Source organism: Pinus tabuliformis, chromosome 1_1 (genome assembly GCF_031772625.1).
Source record: "Pinus tabuliformis cultivar Carrire ecotype Pingquan chromosome 1_1, CPIR1, whole genome shotgun sequence".
Taxonomy (NCBI): Eukaryota; Viridiplantae; Streptophyta; class Pinopsida; order Pinales; family Pinaceae; genus Pinus; species Pinus tabuliformis.
In genome coordinates, this window is record NC_142297.1 from 716204278 (window position 1) to 716223513 (window position 19236).

Consider the following 19236-nt stretch of genomic DNA (forward strand, 5'->3'; position numbering starts at 1 on the left):
AAGAAATACTTGTAGCCAGAGAATGAAGCAACTGGAAGTGGACCACATAAATCACTATGCACGAGCTGTAAAGGGGCTGAGGCGTGCCAAGAGGCACATTTTTCAAAACTGTCCCGATGATGTTTTCCGAGTACACATCCGAAACAAACACCATCTCTGCAAGATACCATTGGAAGACCTATCACCATATTTTCTTTACATAGATTCTGAAGAGAGCGATAGTTTAAGTGACCAAATCGCTCATGCCAAAGCTTGCTCACTTCATCATTATGAGCAACAAATACTGAGGGAAGATTTGATGACCTAAAGTTGTGAAACTTATACAACCTTGTAGAATCATCAGCAATGCCAGTAACTAAAATCTATCTAGGATCTCTTAGGTCCTTAATTACAACATCGTGAGGTGAAAATTCAACGATTTTACCTTCACCTGAATGGGTTATTTGATATACAGATAGAAGGTTGCAGGATAAGGTTGGAACACATAATACATCATTAAACTGACCATTGTCTAGATGAACAGTTCCAGTCCCTACAACACTAAGAGATCTATCATCACCAACATATATATTTTTGATGTTACAATCATTTAAAGAAGAAAACATGTCTTTGTTTTTGGCCATGTGATAAGAAGCTCCAGAATCAATGAGCCACTCATGAGAATGAGAAGAAGAAGATACATTTAGTGCATAGCCAGACCAAGATGCTTGACAACCACATGCAGAAAGTGCCATTCCTGAAGATGAAGTTGAAGTTGAAGATTGCTCCAAATGGATGTTATGCTTCTTCATTGCTGCTTCCAAGGCTTCCATCTTCTTAAAGCATTTGGATTCTAAGTGGCCATATTGATTACAAAAGTTGCAATGTCTATCAGTCTTCTTCCCTTTGTTTTTATTTGTCTTATCATTTTGTTGAAATGATTTTTCATTTTGAGGCTGAAATTGCTTAGGACCCTTGTTTGGTTTAGGACCATTCTTTTTAGGATACAACTTCTTAGGATTCTTTGGATTTGGTTGTTGCTGGGCGGCTAACGCTTTCTTAGAAGAGTTTCCAAGATGAAGAAGACCAAGGTGTAAGAGTTTTTCTTGTTCTCTTATTAAAGAATCACAAAAGGAATCAAAGGAAGGGGACTTGTAGGTTTGTCCTTAAGAAATGAAGGCTTCTCTTGTAGAATGGAAGGTGGAAATAAACACAGAATAGGCTGGTCCCAACTTAGTAAGAATGGAGTAGATAAGGCTACTATCTTCTTTCTTAACCTTAACACCTTCCAAGAGAAGTCTAAGGGTCTTGAACTTGGAAAAAAAATCTTCAATGCAAGAAAAATTATTGGGGTCCAATGTAAGCAATTTATTTTCAAGTTGATGGGCTTTAAGTTCATTTTTAATTCCAAAGACTTTAGTAATCTGTTTCATTGCTTCATTAGGAGTATCAAGTTTTGCAATATGGAATCTAAGATCTGGAGAAATAGACATCCCTATCAACCCACGTGCTTGGTCTTGCCTATTTTCCCATTTAGCTGCCTTGTCTTCATCTTTCGGTTTGGTCTCTTGGCCTGTGGCTATTTTGTAAAGACCTTTACTTCTAAGTAAATCCACAATGTAGGACCACCATTGGAAGTAGTTGGTGTTGTCAAGAATAACTTGGCATGGTATTTCCATTAAAAAAAAAAAAACTGAAGCTATAGATGCTGAAACTAAGTGTTTCAATGGAAAGATATCGAAAAATTAGGCTATTTAAAAAAAATGGTTCTGAAAACGGCTTCCGGATGAAGAAGTTATGGCTTTTTGAAAAAAAATTGATGAAGTCGTCGATGAAGTGCGGGAATGTGCGGAAATGAAAAATCCGCCCCCAAAAAATGGAGACTTTAACCCAAGACCTCTACTTTCATAAATTAGCTTTGCACCAGAGAGAGAGAGAGAGAGAGAGAGAGAGAGAGAGGTTGATGCTTTGGGTTGCGTGCTTGCTTTGAGAAAGCTCTTTTTCCCTATAAAACAAAAAACACAAAACCCAACATGGACATACAAAAAAAAACGAAACTTGCGACTCGAAGTTAGCTTAAGCCAAAAACTAAATATTTTCAAAAATGAACCTTGCAGCTCGAAGTTAGCTTTAGCCGGAAACTAAATATTTTCCTCAATGTTTCTGATTTTCCGAGATCACACTAAGGCGCAGCGGAAAAGAGCATACGAATGAGAAAAATCCTTCCTTTCTGTTTCTGATTTTCCCAGATCGCACAGAGTCGCAGGGCAAAGAGCATATGCAGAAATGAAAGGTATAGATCTGGTAATAAAAAAAAAGCTGAATAAACCAAAAACCGAAATAAACAAAGAGAAAATAACTGTAAACTGCAAATAAACACTGTATACCTCCAGATCTTAAAAATGACGCAGCTAGGGCTACCGGAAACCTTTTCGCGTGAAACGAAAGGGGTTCCTCACTGGAACAGATGCTCCCAACACAACATAGCAGTCCTCTCGGCCCAAAAGTAGTCAGAAACAGTAGATCTAGGAAACGGTAGTCGGATACAGTTCTACCGGCTTCAGATTTGGATCACCAACGGACGCGGCCCTCAAATAGCTCCGATACCATGTAGGAATTTACAAGGTAAGTTCCTCAGACAGAACACCAAAGGACACCGCTCACAAACAGATCACAGATCAATACACCAGTACTTTTGACGTGGTTAAAACCCTCAAAGAGGGAAACAGTCCACGGCCTGAGCCAACGCGGCCACTTCAGGCAATTTATTAATAAAAGAATGGAAATTTACATAAGCTTCTCATGAACTGTTAACCTACAAATGACCCTCCATGCTCTTCAAATAGAGATCATGGACGAATCGGGTGTTAAGCCACGGATCAAGTGTCGGTAATACCGAGGAGAGAATGAACCGTCGGATCACTACATATCGTGACCGTCCGATTGTAAGTTACAAAATGTACATAGTAAAGAAACACACTTTACCTAACTCTATACTAGACCAAGTTGTTCTTAACTATTTCCTATGTGTCGGAATATCCTAACAGCTATGTCATTCTAGGTATGGCCACATCCCATTCAAGAGTCTAAGCATGCTTCAGAAACATTTAATCATCATTTGTCTCCCTGTTATGAATGAAAAATGTTGTAATTGTGAAATTTTTGTTATATCCATGCATAAAAGAGATAAATTTCCCACATATTCCTCTAAAGCAAAAGAGCCTTTAGAGCTAGTCTTTATAGATATATGTAACCCAATGTAGACACGGTCCATTGGTGGTAGTCTTTATTTTCTGACATTCATTGATGATTATAGCAGGAATATATGGGTGTATTTTCTCAAAAATAAATCAAATACTTTCTCAAGATTTAAAGAGTTCAAAGAAGAAGCATAAAAGAAGAGTGGGAAGCCTTTGAAAGTACATAGATCTAAAAAACAAAGAGAATACAACTCCAACGATTTCAAATTTTTTTTTCAACAAGGAATCATCATGCAGAACGCAACAACATATACTCGACAACATAATGGAGTAGTAGAAAGGAAAAATCAATCAATCATGAAAATGGTCAGATGTATGCTTTGTGGGAAGAAGTTTTTAAATGAATATTGGGATGAAGCACTCTTGAAAACAATGTATGTTCTCAACAGATCTCCAAAAACTGGTCTCCAAGATGCAATACCTCAAGAAGCATGGGATGGTAAAAGGGTAAATGTATCTCACTTTAGAATTTTTGTGTTAGTAGCATTTGCACATGTTCCCGACAAACTAAGAAAGAAGCTTGATGATAGGAGTGAAAGATGTATTTTCGTAGGCTACAGTGAGTCGTCAAAGGTCTATAGACTTTACAATCCAGTTTCCAAGAAGTATGTTTTAAGCAAAGATGTTAAATTTTTTGAAAAGAAATCTTGGTTTGATCATGTTGATGAAGCTTCAAATCAATATTTTTATCCACCTTAACTACCAATATTGCACGTTGAAGAAGAGCCATACCATTCTGAAAATGGAAAATATTCAAGCACAGAGTCCACCAATGATTCAACATCTTCTTAAGATAGTAAAAAACAAGACGCATCAGAGAAATATATGAGCAAGAGCATGAGTTTGACCAGCAAAATATGTTTGCATTTATTTCATCTCAACCAACCCATTTTGTACAAGAAGTTAAAGAAAAGCATTTGGTTGATGCAATGAACCAAGAAATCACTGCTATAGAGAAGAACTAGACTTGGGAATTAGTTGATCTCGGAAAAGACAAAACCAGAATTGGTTTAAAATGGGTATATAAGACCAAGATGAATGAAAAAGGAGAAATTGAGAAACAGAAGTCAAGGCTAGTTTCCAAAGGATTCTCACAACATTTTTGTGTCAACTATGGCGAAACCTTTGCTCCAATAGCAAGGTTAGACACTTTTAGAACCATTTTATCCACAACAACTCAACACAAATGGAAAATCTATCAACATGATGTAAAATCTACCTTCCTAAATGACATATTGCATGAAGAATTTTGTGTAGAGAAACCTCCTGGTTTTGAAGTCTCGGGCCAAGAGAATAAGGTATACAGATTGAAGAAAACATTGTATGACTTGAAACAAGCTCGAAGAGCTTGGTACAGTCGCATTGACACCTATCTCATCAAAAGTGGTTTTTTGCAGAAACAACCATGAGCCAATTTTGTATACCGATCTCATCAAAAGTGATTATATGACGTAAGATAAAGTGTTGGTGAGGGTTCTCTAAATAAATTACAGAGGACAATTTTGAAGAGCTTCACTCAACTAGATCTACCAATAACGACTATTGGTGAAGGTATGTAGCAGCTTAGAAAATGTCTCTGGTCTTCTCTCGCTCTCATGGTCCTAGATGATGTAGATGATGCCAATCAAATGTATGCATGTTTACCACTTAGGGATGTCCTCGGTTCCAATAGCTTAATTTTGGTCACGTCTTGCGACAAAAATGTTCTCAAGATAGCAAGAATATTAGAGAAATCAATCTATAAATTAATAGGCCTTGATAGGCTACACTCCTAAAAGCTTTTCTGCTGGTATGCATTTTGACTTATTTATGAAGAAGATAAAAAATCTTACTTGGAAGAACAATTGAAGATACTACTGAGAGAGATAGTGGATAGGCTTACAATTAGTTATGACTCTCTCTCTTTAATGCAACGACAAATATTATATATGCCCTTTTTCATAGGGGAAGACATAAATACAACAAAAAGATTATGGGGTTCAGTGGAGATTTGAAATATAGAGAACAATTGTCTATTGGAAGTGGACGGGGAAAATAAGATAAAAATGATGATCAAGGCATGGGAAGAAGTATCGCGGAAGGATTAATACCTTGTCGTCTCTGGCTTTCTACAAAGATGGACATTGAAAATTCATTGAAGCTATCTTCGTCTGTAAGTGCTTCAATTATTCAAACTTTTGTGTTGGGAGGGACATATTCAAGGTTTGCATTATCTAAAAAAATAGATTTTCTTGAATGAACAGGAAATAAATGAAGTTCTCGGAATTAAGATGGCTCCTCACAACAACTTTGCAGAGATGAGCTCAGAAATGTCACAGAAGAAAATATGGAGTGATGAAGCATCCTTGAATCGTAAGTCAAGTCTAACCAACAATGACAGGAATTTGCAACTTCTTGCCACTGAAGATGGTTGTTTAAAATGTATATTTAGCAGGGTGCGATCACCACATCTCATATGGCTATGCTAGTCCAAATGTCCCTATTCATCGCTTCCTGGTTGGATTCTGAAGGATAATTTAAGAGTTTTAGAAGTGACTGGGAGCAGATTGAATGTGTTGTGGCCACATGAATCTCAGGTAGGCATATGTGTGTTTTTATTCTTCTCCATTTCATGTCATGTCAATTTTAGCTGAAACATGATACTGAAACTTGAACAGTATTGCAGGGGCCTCTCCAGTTGTGAGAGCTAAATATCCGCGCTCCCATTTCAAAGTTCTCGAATTCCATAGGGAAGTTGAAGGACATCAAAAAGATTGTGGTGAATTGCAGTTCATTTAGGACACTCATGTTCCAAACATTGCCAGATAAATTTTGTCATCTCAGTTCATTGAAATACTTGCAATTAAATCCGTGTTCTAGCATGATGTTGTTGCCTGATTCCTTCAGAAATTTGACAAACCTTCAACATTTGGATTTGTCATGTGCTTAGAGTTTGCAGGTGCTTCCAAATTCTTTTGGGAACCTAACTCGACTAAAACATCTGGATCTCTTAGATTGTTCAAAATTGGCCTTCTCCAACAGAATCTTTGGAAATATTAGCACACTCCAATTCCTAATTCTTACGAACTGTCACAGCTTGAATGAATTTCCTCCCCTCACGCGTCAAATATTCCTGGAATATTTAGACTTGTTTGGAACAAACTTCAAAGAATTCCCAGAGGCCTGGAAGTCCTGAGCACTTTGGAAGCTATCTCATTAAGTGGTTTGGAAGTGCTACCGACTTCGCTTGGTCACCTCAAAGGCTTGAGGTACTTGTGGCTCTTTGACTGCCCGAAATTGAAAATTTTACCAGTTGAAATTTCACAGTTGAAACAGTTGACAGTGCTAGAAATAAGAAAATGTGGAATACACTATTTGCCAAAATATCTGAGGAGGATGAACAATCTCAACATGCTAAATGTTTCAAATTTTCCATTGCGCCAACTACCATTCGGGTGGCATTGGGGAAGAGCGTTGAGGAATGATAATTTCATGTGTGGACTCACCTTCTTAACCCTCACAAACATAGAATTGACAAAGGTATCGTTTTCTAAAGGTTCTTGTCCCAACCTTCTACACCTATACATTGTCAGTTGTAAATATATGGAGGAGGTGGAAAGATTGCCATCCACATTGCTCTGGGAAATGATCTTAAATCAAGACAAAGGTATTACAAACTCATTTGCAGGAAATCCTATATCACTTAGTGTAATGGATCGAAAATATTCCAAACAATATAGACAATTAATAATTAGAAAACATAACAAAATCACATCAACACAACCAAAATGATAAAGGAGTTCACCAGACTTCTTGGCTATGTCTCCTAGTCCAAGATTTTAGTGTTGACCTCTATACTATGTCTTAAAATACAGGTTGTTACAGGTGTGAGCTCAACACTGAGTCTCAAAAAAACAAATGATTCTCACCACAGAATTTCGCTCAAAACCCTCAAGTCGAAAGGAGTATACACAACCTCCAGATCCCCTGGATGGTTCCAAAACCTTTCTGGCTCTGCTCTGTTCTCTCCTTACTCTGTCTGTCAACTCCCTCATTTTCAACTTTTTGTGTTATTTGTGTTTTATAACACGTTTTAGTTACAATGCGCTTAAAGCATGGAAACTGATTGTTTATAATAGAAATTGTTCACAAACAAAAGGACCGGCAGGCGCGGGTGGACCCGACCGTCCGGCCTTTCTCCGGTACTAATCCTGAAACAGATAAGTCGAACGGTTGTCATGCCTCGTCTGCCAACAGCCCTTTGAAATTCCACACCGTTGATCTACCTTCAATATGACGGTTCGTATCCAACCCAATCATCCAACTAGCTCGTGCATTCTACACCGTCTGATCTGTGATTGCTAATCCAACTACTGAGGGCCATATCGGGTGGCCCACTTGCACGGGGATTACCCGCTCGATAAAGTGGTTTTCTCTCTCCTGCACCGTGCTACGTGTTGGCCAGTGTATGGAATCGGGTTAAACCCTTCCATTACGACTTACTGCCTAAAGCCTGCTTGAAATACCGTTTACCACGGAACTCAAATCCTTCGCTGTTTTGTTCATAAATCCGTCGAATCCGCTCCCTAATAAGGTTTAGCTATAAAAAGCGTTTAACCTCGTTAATCACATTATTTATGCTTTTAACCCTGTTCCACATCTTTAATGACTTGAACCAATCTCTGACTACCACCTCATCCGCTGCGCTGACATCACCAGAAACCTGTGACTCTTTCCCAGGTTGCCCCTTATCCTGCTGACGTAGCCTCTGACTTTTGTTGAAGTTTGACTTGGCTCTAAATTCTTTTTCCAAACTTGGTTTTACGTGCAATTCACGCTATTTTTCTATTATAACCTTTTTCCATTGTTAACCATATTTGAAGACTTTTGACTTAGAGGTTTATACAAGATCCATTTTGGATCACGCCTCCCCATTGAAAAGCTTTTGGACCACCAAAAGTTGGTTTTAGCCATCAAGCAAGTGAGGATACAGTTCCTTCACTTGTCCAATTTCTATCCATCGTGCTTTGCTTGGATTTGAACCTTTGAGCCCTACTCTCAGGTACTCAACATCCGCTCGACGCGAAGTTCTTACCCTTCTGTCCAAAACTCTGTCCTCTTGTAACTCATTGAGATACTCTGTCAACAGATCCTTAATGGAGGGCCACTGACCTTGCTCTTCAGGATCTTCAATCAATGAATGTTCATACAACCTCAAGTTTTCAACATTAACGACTAAATAGATCTGCATATAAGCTGGTAGATCAAGGTGAAAAGCATTTTCACCAATTTTATCAAGTATCTTGAAAGTTCCATACCTTATTTGTTTTAGCTTCTTACCTTCCGCCTGCATTCTGTCTTTGTTGATGTACAGCCAGACTTGATCACCAACTTGAAAACTATGCTCAACTTGATGCTTGTCATGTCTTGCTTGGTACTTGTCTTGACTTCTTTCAAGCTGTTCCTGTATTGCCTAGTGAATTTCCTGGATTTGTTCAATGAACTTGGTTTTTTTTTCCACATCATTGTGTCCATCAACTGCTATGTCTTTACCATAAAAAAAATCCAAGGGAGACTTTGGTATAAAACCAAAACAAGTCTCCAATGGATATCTCTGAGTAGAAGAGTGTTTGGCACATTTGTAAGCATGCTGCACATAACACAAATGCTCATCCCAAAGCTTGGGATGCTTGCTGCAATATCCTCTAAGCAACTGGATCACTGTCTTGTTGACCACTTCTGTTTGACCATCTATTTGTGGATGAAATATTGTGCTTTTCTTCAATCTGGTGTCCATTAACTCCCATAGACTTGACCAAAACTTCCCAACAAATCGAGAATGTCGATAAGATAAAATAGAAGTGGGTAACCCAAAATGAACCCATACATTCTGAAAGAACAACTTTGTTGTTTGTTCAGCTGTAACCTGCTTGTTACATGGTATCAAAATACACATCTTACTGAACCTATCCACAACTACATACAAATAATCATGACCTTTCCTAGACTTTGGCAATCCCCCAAAAAAATCCATGGAAATACTTTCCCGAGGATGAGAATGAATGGGGAGTGGAGTGTACAAGCCTAATTTTCTATTACTTGGCTTGCTTGTAGCACACATAGTACACCCTTTGATATATCTAGAAAGTGTCTCATGCATTCTTGGCCAATAACAGAACCTTTGCAATTGTGCAACTGTTTTAATTACACCAAAATGACCTGATACGAGAGAAGTATGTGCTTCTCGAATTATGTTAACTCTTTTAGTTTATGGAATGCATAACTTTTCCAAATGATATAAGAGTTTTTCCTTTACATAATAATCTAATTCTTCTACCTGCTTGCCATGACTTAAAGTTGCATATACATCTTTAAAATCTACATCTTGAGCATATTGTTCAATGTAACTTTCATGAATTACTGAGTTATTCTTAAGTATAGTAGATGCATTTATGATTGGTCTTGATAACATATCTGCAACCTTATTATGTATGCCCTTCTTATATCTGATGACAAGATGAAATTGCTGTAGAAAACCCATCCACTTATAATGTCTTGATTGTTGCAATTTAGTTTGTGAGTGCAAATATTGAAGTGGTCGATGATCTGTATGTATGATTGTTTCTTTACCCATTATGTAATGTTTCCACTTTTTCACACTTTGTACTAATGCATACAATTCTTTATCATATGTAGGATAGTTAACTACTGCAGAAATAAATGACTCAGAATGACATCATATAGGCTTTCTGTGTTGCACCAACACTGCTCCCATGGCATAGTCACTGACATCTGTCTCAATCTCAAATGGATGCTAAAGATCTGGCAGTGCTAGTACTAGTTGTGTACTGATTTTCTCTTTTAAGGTGTCGAAGGCTTTATGTTGTTTGCCTCCCCACTGAAACACCTGTTTCAAACTTGTTAAAGCATGTAAAGGAGCTGCAATCAATGAAAAGTGAGCAATAAACTTTCTCCAATATTGTGTTGCCCCTAGGAAACTTCTAACCTCTGTAGTAGATTTGGGTTTAGGCCAATTCAAAATGACTTCAACCTTAGAGGGATCTATCTTCAATTCACCACCTCCTACAATATAACCCAAATAATTTAAAGATTTTCTACCAAATTCACATTTTGACAGTTTTACATAGAGATTTCTCTTTTTAAAACATCTAAAATCTGCTTCACATGCTTTACATGTTCATCCCATGTCTTACTAAAAACAAGAATATCATCTAAATAAACTATTACAAAGTCATAAATAAATGGTCGAAATACATCATTCATAACTCGCATAAATGTAGCAGGAGCATTAGTTAAGGCAAAAGGCATAACCAACCATTCATAAAGTCCTTGCATTGTCTTGAAAGCAGTGTTCCACACATCTCGTTCTACAACTCTGATCTGATGGTATCCACTTTGTAAATCTAACTTAGAAAAGTAAACTGCTTCTTTTAATTAATCTAACAAATCATCTATACGAGGAAGAGGATAACAATTCTTGATCATTATTTTATTTAGTGCTCTAAAATCAATGCACATTCTCCACGAACAATGTTTCTTTCTCACCAGCACGATTGGTGATCCACATGGCGATGTGCTTGGTCGTATAAACCCCTTATCGAGCAACTTCTCTACCTGCTTCTTTATCTCTGCATTATCTAAAGCTAATAACATGTACATTCCAATGTTAGGTAGTGGAGCATCTTGCTGTAAATAAATATCATGTGTTATCTCCCGCTTGGGTGGCAGACATTTAGGTTCTTGAAATAGAATATCATACTCCGAAACAACTTTAACTAAATCAGCTTTCTGTTTAGGATCACAACCTTCAAATGCATTGGATTTATCAGGATCCTTTGCCTTTACAACCATTAGTAAAAATTGTTTACTTGAATTCATGATTCTTTTCATCTACCCTGAGTTTATGAGAGAGTAGTTACCTTTAAGTTTATGAGCTCTTACAGTATATTCTATTCCATCTTTAGTGAGTTGATACTTATTCTCAACTCTATAGAAAATAGTTTTTCTATCATACAAGTATGGACTTCCTAAAACAATACCACATATATCCAATGGAACTATATCTAACTCAACCTCATCTACAAATGTTGATCCAATAGAAAACCTAAGTTTACATTGTCTTGTAACTTGTAGCTTTATTTTATCACATACCCAACCTAATGGATATGGCTTCTGATGAGGTTTTGTTTCTAATCCCAACTTCTTTACAATTGTTTCAGAAATCAAATTTACTTGTGATCCACTATCAAAGAAAGTATCAATTTTATTGTGCTTGAAAATTACTCTAATATGAAATAGCTCATTTCTTTTCCTCTCATTACTTTCATTATCAACAGAGTGTGAAGAATTACTTGTGGATGCTTCAGAATATTTACCTTTAATACCTGTGGGTGTAACTGTTGTTTCATCACCTGAGTTTGACCCCAAGTCCTTCTAAACAGTAGCAACATTCTTTCTCTCCTTACCCCCGTACTTCTTAAGTTTCCATTATGGATGCAAAGACCAACAGTGTGCCTCATCCTGTCCTTCTTTCTTACAATGAGTGCATGAAGGTTTATCCTTCTTTATAGTGTTTTCTTTCCTCTCCTTCCATTTCAATTTCTTCTTTTATTCATTCTTGTTTACAAAATATTTGGATCATTTCCCAACCTCTGGGTTTGCATTCTTACCTCTATCCTCTAGATGTGTTTCTTGAACTGATACATCATCTAAGCTAGTGGGATTAAACATAAGTATAGTATGCTTTAAATAACTATGAATACCACCTATATATTTCAATAAAGTCTCAGGTGAGTCCAATGATATACCTAGAGTTAAATCTCTTTTTCTGAATTCCTGAGTATAACTCTGTACACTCTGACCCTTCAATTGATGAAGAGTTTGTCAACTCATCATTGCCTGTTGCATGTAATCCAAAGGATAGAATTGATTTTTGATAGCAGAAAGAAATTCATTCCAAGTAGAAATGATTTTACCATATTTTTGAAGATCAGCTTGTGTCTTGCCTTCCGACCATACCAGTGCAGTTCCTCCAAGTCGAAGGCTAGCCAGTTGGATATTCTTCCTTTCTAAATCAACTTTCTATACCCTACAATATACATCAATTTGCCTTATCCAATTATCTAGCTTTTCTGCATTAAGTTCTCCATCATAAATTGGCAAATCAAACTTTACATCTAATTTGATTAAAGAAGTTTTCTTCTTCTTCTTCTTAGAAGAGCTAGTTTTATGCGAAGAGGATGATGATGATGACGATGATGATGATGGAGGAGATGGTGGAGGAGGCATTTATCCTTTTCCTTTGTCTTCTGGAGGAGAAAATAGAAAAGGTTCCCTTGCTCCTTTGTCTGGTGTAGGTGTTGAAGTGCCTTCACCTTGACCCTTCTTGAACTCCAGATACATCTCTTCCACCATGGCTCATATTGTCATAAAACTGTCTATAAACTGAGATTCTAATCCCAGTGTAACTTCATCTACCATTCTCCTTTGAGGAAAGACTCTTCCAATCTTTGGATTGGCCTCAACAAGTTCTCCTTCTCCTAGTTTGAGCCTTAATCTAGTTAGCATTCAAATTCCTTCACAAGCTTGTCTAACCTTAACAAAAACCTAAAGCTTTGATACCACTTGATCTGAAAAATGATCTTAAACCAATGACAAAGGTATTACAGACTCATGTGCAGGAATGCCTATATTACTTAGTGCAATGGATAGAAATGATTGCGAATAATATAGATAATTAACAATTAGAAAACATAACAAAATCACATCAACACAGCCAAAATGATAAAGGAGTTCACCAGACTTCCTGGCTATGTCTCCTGGTCCAAGCTTTTAGTGCTGACCTCTATATTATGTCTTCAAATACAGGTTGTTACAAGTGTGAGCTCAACACTGAGTCTCAACACAACAAATGATTCTCACCACAGAGTTTCGCTCGAAACCCTCGAGTCGAAAGGAGTATACACGACCTCCAGACCCCCTGGATGGTTCCAAAACCTCTCTGGCTCTGCTACGTTTACTCTGTCTGTCAACTCCCGCCTTTTCAACTTTCTGTGTTATTTGTGTTTTATAACATGTTTTAGTTACTATATGCTTAAAGCATGGAAACTGATTGTTTATAATAGAAATTGTTCACAAACGAAAGGACCAGCAGGCACGGGTGGACTTGACCATCCGACCTTTCTCCGGCACTAATCCCGAAACAGATAAATTGGATGGCTGTCATGCCTCGTTCGCCAACAACCCTTTGACATTCCACATCGTTGATCTGCCTTCAATCTGACGGTTCGCATCCAATCCGATCATCCAACCAGCTCTTGCATTCTCAAATCCTTCGTTGTTTTGTTCATAAATCCGTCAAATCCACTGCCTAATAAGGTTTAGCTATAAAAAGCATTTAACCTCGTTAATCACATGATTTCCGCTTTTAACCCTGTTCCACATCTTTAATGACTTGAACCAATCTTCGATTGCCACCTCATCCGCTGCACTGACATCACCAGAAACCTGCGACTCTTTCCCGGGTTGCCACCTGTCCTACTGACTTAGCCTTTGACTTTTGCCAAAGTTTGACTTCGCTCTAAATTCTTTGTCCGAACTTGGTTTTACGTGCAATTCACGCTATTTTCTCTATTATAACCTTTTTCCATTGTTAACCATATTTGAAGACTTTTCACTTAGAGGTTTATACAAGATCCATTTTGGATCACACATTGACATCACTAAAGGTGATTGGCTATGAGAAGCTGAAGTGCATACCCACACAGCTCCAACGGCTTCGAATGTTATATGTTGACCAACACAAATTACGGGAGCTGCCAGATGTTCAACTATTAATGTCACTGCAAAATCTTACTATGAGTGGCCGTAGAAAATTAGAGTGTGCTTCAGAAGTTCTGGGAGCTCAGGTAGTTTTGTAGTTTTCTATATGTTAATTTTTTTGGATCTTTTGGTAAGGGGATTTCGACCAAAAAAATTGAAGTAAAATCTTGATTTGTGTTATTTAAATTGGTTTTTTAATTATATATGGATTCAGCGTTAGGCCACTTGGATTGTGCAGGGGTTACTCATCAAACTTATGATTTCAATAAATTCCTGCGAGATTTTAGAGAAATTAGACTAAAAAACCCACTGAAAAACTTCTATAAATTTTCGCTAAACATAAATGGATCAACAATTGAAAAAATACCTAAATCATCAAATTGATTATAAATTTATGTATATTTAAGACATTAAATTTATAAATTTATATATAAGTTTCAAAATATTACATTAAATATTTAAAAAAAATTAACCAATTTTATTTTTGAGTTATGGCTTGTGTTCTTCGCTTTAGTTTCAAATCATTGTGAATTGTCACCAACTTCCAACTATATTGCTTTGATAGATATTAATTTAATTATTATGTTGAGAGTTAATTTTATAGTTTGATAGGATAGAAATGTTATAGTATCTATAAATATAAATGAGTGTAATTTTTTATGAGATGTTATAGTTGTTCTAAATGATTGTACACATTTAAAAATGAAAAGTTTATAGAATCTATAAAATAGAATATTAAATTAAAAATAATAATAAAGGTAATATGCAGTGTTGTTGTTTAGTAACTACTTTTTATGTAAAAAGTAATTGATAATAAAATAATCATTATGAAAATAATATAAAATTTGAATAATCAAATTATTTAAGAAAATTAAAACTCGTTAAACTTAATTTTACAATAAAATGATTAAATTATGGTGTTTTAATTATATTTATGATCGGCTATTAATTACTAAAAAATAATTAATTTTAAATTTTAAAAACAACTTTAAAATAAAATTTATAATAGATTAATATAATTAATATCGAAATTAATTTAAATATAATTGATAATTTAAATATTTAATATAAATAAAAATTAATAATAAATCTATTTTAAATATAAAAAACACAGTTTGACAAATTCATAATAAAAATATTCACTGTACACATATTTTTTTAGCTACATTTAAATGATTATTTTTAATCATTTAATTATAAACTGATTAAAAAAAATACAAATATAATTATTATTAATTATTATTAAAATAAATTTCAATATATTCACAATTCGAACACTAGGACGTGAATACATTAATCAATTCCATGAGAGGTGGGTAGACATAGTATCTATTTTTGTGATAGGTAATTGCAATTGCTTTAGTTATGGTTGGTTGGAAAATTATTTTATTTGATAGGTGCGAATTTCAAGTACACTTCCACCCGCGTAAACTTGTACAGACTGATCCCTCTTTTGCCATCCAACTGACACGTGTAGAATTTCATTTTTGCGATCGCCAACAGACACGTGTGGAATCTCACGTTCATCTATAAGAAGCTTTTATGTGTTGCCAACTTACGCGTGTTGGACCACAACTTTTATGCATAGACAATATTGTTTCAATGGACAATCTTATTCTAATAATGTAAATCAGTGGGTTTCTAACTTTATAGGTAACATTATTTGTAGGCTTTGAAGAATGATAATTAGATTTTTTTTTTTTGAGGTTTGATAGATCACATTGGTCTTGGTGGATGTTAATCATCATCATCATCATAACCAAATCAATTAATAGAATTACCTACAAATCATTTTTATAAATAAATTTAACTAATAATTATTGATAAATATATAAAAAATTAATAAAATTAATTCATTAATATTAAAACTATTTTTATACATAAAAAATTGAGATAGATGATACCACATATAATTTAATTAATAGACATATAAAAATTTAATATTTATTATAATATTATATATATATATATATATATATATATATATATATATATATATATATATTTTAAACTAAAAATAAGTTTAAATTAATAGTTTATATTTAAATTAATTTATTTAACATTAGACTTAAAAAAATATAAATTTCCAAAACATAAAAGAAAGAATAAATTTCTAAGGCTCAACTCATAATTTAAGCTTCATTAAAAGCACACTCAACCTATAATTTATTCTTCATTAAAAATATTTTCGATATTCTAATTTTTATAAATTAAGCTATTAATTTTATTTTTAATATTTAATATAGCTTTAGGTCACTTGGACACCATTCATATAGGTAAAGTATATTATATTAAAAAAATTATCGGTACTTAATCACCCCTATATCCCCTTTAAATTTTAAAAGATTTTGATTGGCTTACAGATTATGACATGTAAATTCAATGTTAACTTTTAAAATCAAATTTCCTTTAATTGACATTTCATCGTATATCCTAGGTGGTTTAAAAAAATATGGAAGTGTAACCTACCACTAAAATTAAAGTGTTTTGGATGATTGGCATTGCAAAATAAGATCTTAACATAAGACAACCTTTGCAGGAGGGGTTTCAAGGGTCTAGTGAGGTATTTTAAGTGAGTCGGCATATGAGGATGTACATCACTTACTTTTAATTTGTCCCTTTGCGTGCTCTATTTGGTCTAGTGTTTTGGATATCTTAGACATATCTACAGACTGGAACACCACCTCCTTGGATGCATGTCTTCGAGATTGGTTCTCAGGATCTAAGGCTCTGCACACACTACCTTTTTACATTATTTGGGGTAATTGGAGATATAGGAATGCAAAAATATTTGAGGAAACTCCTTTGGACATCAAGAGGACATGCATAGAGATTGTTGCTTACTACAATGAAATTGAGTTTGTAAAGGAAAATAGTTATGTGAGATGTATACAACTTGCAAATATTTGGAGTATGTTTCTTATGGGGTTCTTCGATGGGGCGACTTACAATGATATTTGTGGGAGTGTGGCTATATTATATTAAAGTCCGACACTAATTTTCATTTTTCTTGGAACTATGGGTCAGGTTCTAATACTCGTGTGGAGCTTATTGATCTTTGGGGGTTCTATTTTGTGCAAAGTGTTTATCTATCAATAAAATGGACATCTACGATGACCCAAAAGTGGTCGTAGATTGGATTCTAAAGCCATCATTTTTCAATCCACCATTGCTCATAATTAGATGAAGATAATTAAATTATTGTTGGGTTGTTTTAATGGAATAACTTTTTCTCATATATATAGGGACCATAATATTGTGGCTGATGCATTATTAAAGGAGGGACACACCAATCAACATGGAGAGATTATTTACAAATCTTACTCCAATGACAATTTCCACAAGTCGGGGAAAATCCATATTGCTTAGTCACTCTTGCTGCTAATATTGTTCTTGGTTTTCTTCCTTGCTTATTGTTTTTTGAAAATAATTTGTGATGAGGGGAACATAATTTGTAATATTAGGATGTGATAAGGTTTTTTTTGTCATGATAGCTAGATTGATATAGCGAATATCTAGTCATATGCTATATGTAACAACTTTTTTATTAATAGAAAGTTATTGGGTTTTTCTTCTCTAAAAAACACTTCACCTATTTCACACTCCCTAATGTGAAAGAAATTGAATATGTCCAGCTTGGATTTGGTGTCTACCTTTATTTTTAGCATCTACAACCAATCGAGTCTATCCTTGAGAAACCATAAGTTTAAGTGGTGATGCATTTTTGTTTCCTATTTAGATTAATGTAAAATAAATATATTTTTTATGTATTTATAAGTAAATTATTTAAAGTAGACATGTCTTTATCATTGTGAACATGATGTAATATTAGCTAGGAGAAATGGAAAACTGTGAATTTTAGTGACTATCTCGTGATAAGTGTGTGGAAAAAATAATATTTTTTGAGTTGTTCATTAAAAAAATAATCAAATATATTATTTTTCAAAATTTTAGATCGAATATAGTATCAACTTTTTATTATTTAACTCATATCTATTATTAAAAAGAGTTAAATTTAAATCAGCGCAATAGCAAATAAAAGACCAAAATAACACCAAAATGTTATACTTTTATTACAAGAAAAAAATTTCACTTGCCTCTTTAAGGGAGAACTTCCAATAGAAGAAATCCCCGACTACAAGTAACTTCACAAGCCTTATTTTACATTTCTTGATCCTCATATTTAGAGAAAGAAATTTTTAATTTAAATTGGTAAAATTGCTATAAATATTGAATTTAAATTGTTTGAAAATCTCATAACTTTAGTAATAAATTAAATTTTATAAAAACATATATATTTTTTTATGTTATATTAAATCTAAATTAATTGCGCCGAGAGACACTCTACAACTCAGTATGGGAGAGATGTTATCACACAACGTTACATTTAAAAACAATAAAATAATAATTTAAAAATTGTAATAACAAAAGAAAATAAAGTCGACTATAATTACAATACTTCAATTTACACCTTAGTCTTATATAACTTTATATAGAGATATAAAGTAACTGAAAGTAAATTTTCACATGACAAGAAATAGTATTATTGATATTACATTATGTGTAATTCATTCTATGTTCCATTTACATGTGATATTTAAAACAAAAATATATTTATAACAAAAAATATTTTACTATCAACCATAAATAAAATATTTCAATGTCCATATTAAATAACATAATTATATATATAGAAAAATAATGTATTTTAAATTGAAATTTTTCTTATATTTCCACTTTACCGAGAAAGATTGAGAGAATTCTTATTCCATTAATAATTGTTTTCTAATTCAATGTATGAGGGATATTTGTAATTTTTTCAATATTTAATATGGATTTGATATGTAATATTTTAAAAAATATTAATAATAACAATAATTAAATATATACATATATGAACATAATATGAGGGGGCATACTTTAATATTTTAATGTGGAGAACGTGAATTATAAATAAAATATTTCAATGTCAACTACATATATATTATACCAGCCTAGATCCATTTTAACTCTGAACCTACCAAGCGCCTAGAGGGATCAAATCTCTTTTCACTCTAAAAGATGTCTGAATCTCAAGGGATTTGATCACTCTCAACGCTTGTTAGATCCAAAGTTAAGATGAATCTTGGCTGGTTATAAAAAGTTCTAACTTAAGACTTGCAAATTTAATAATAGA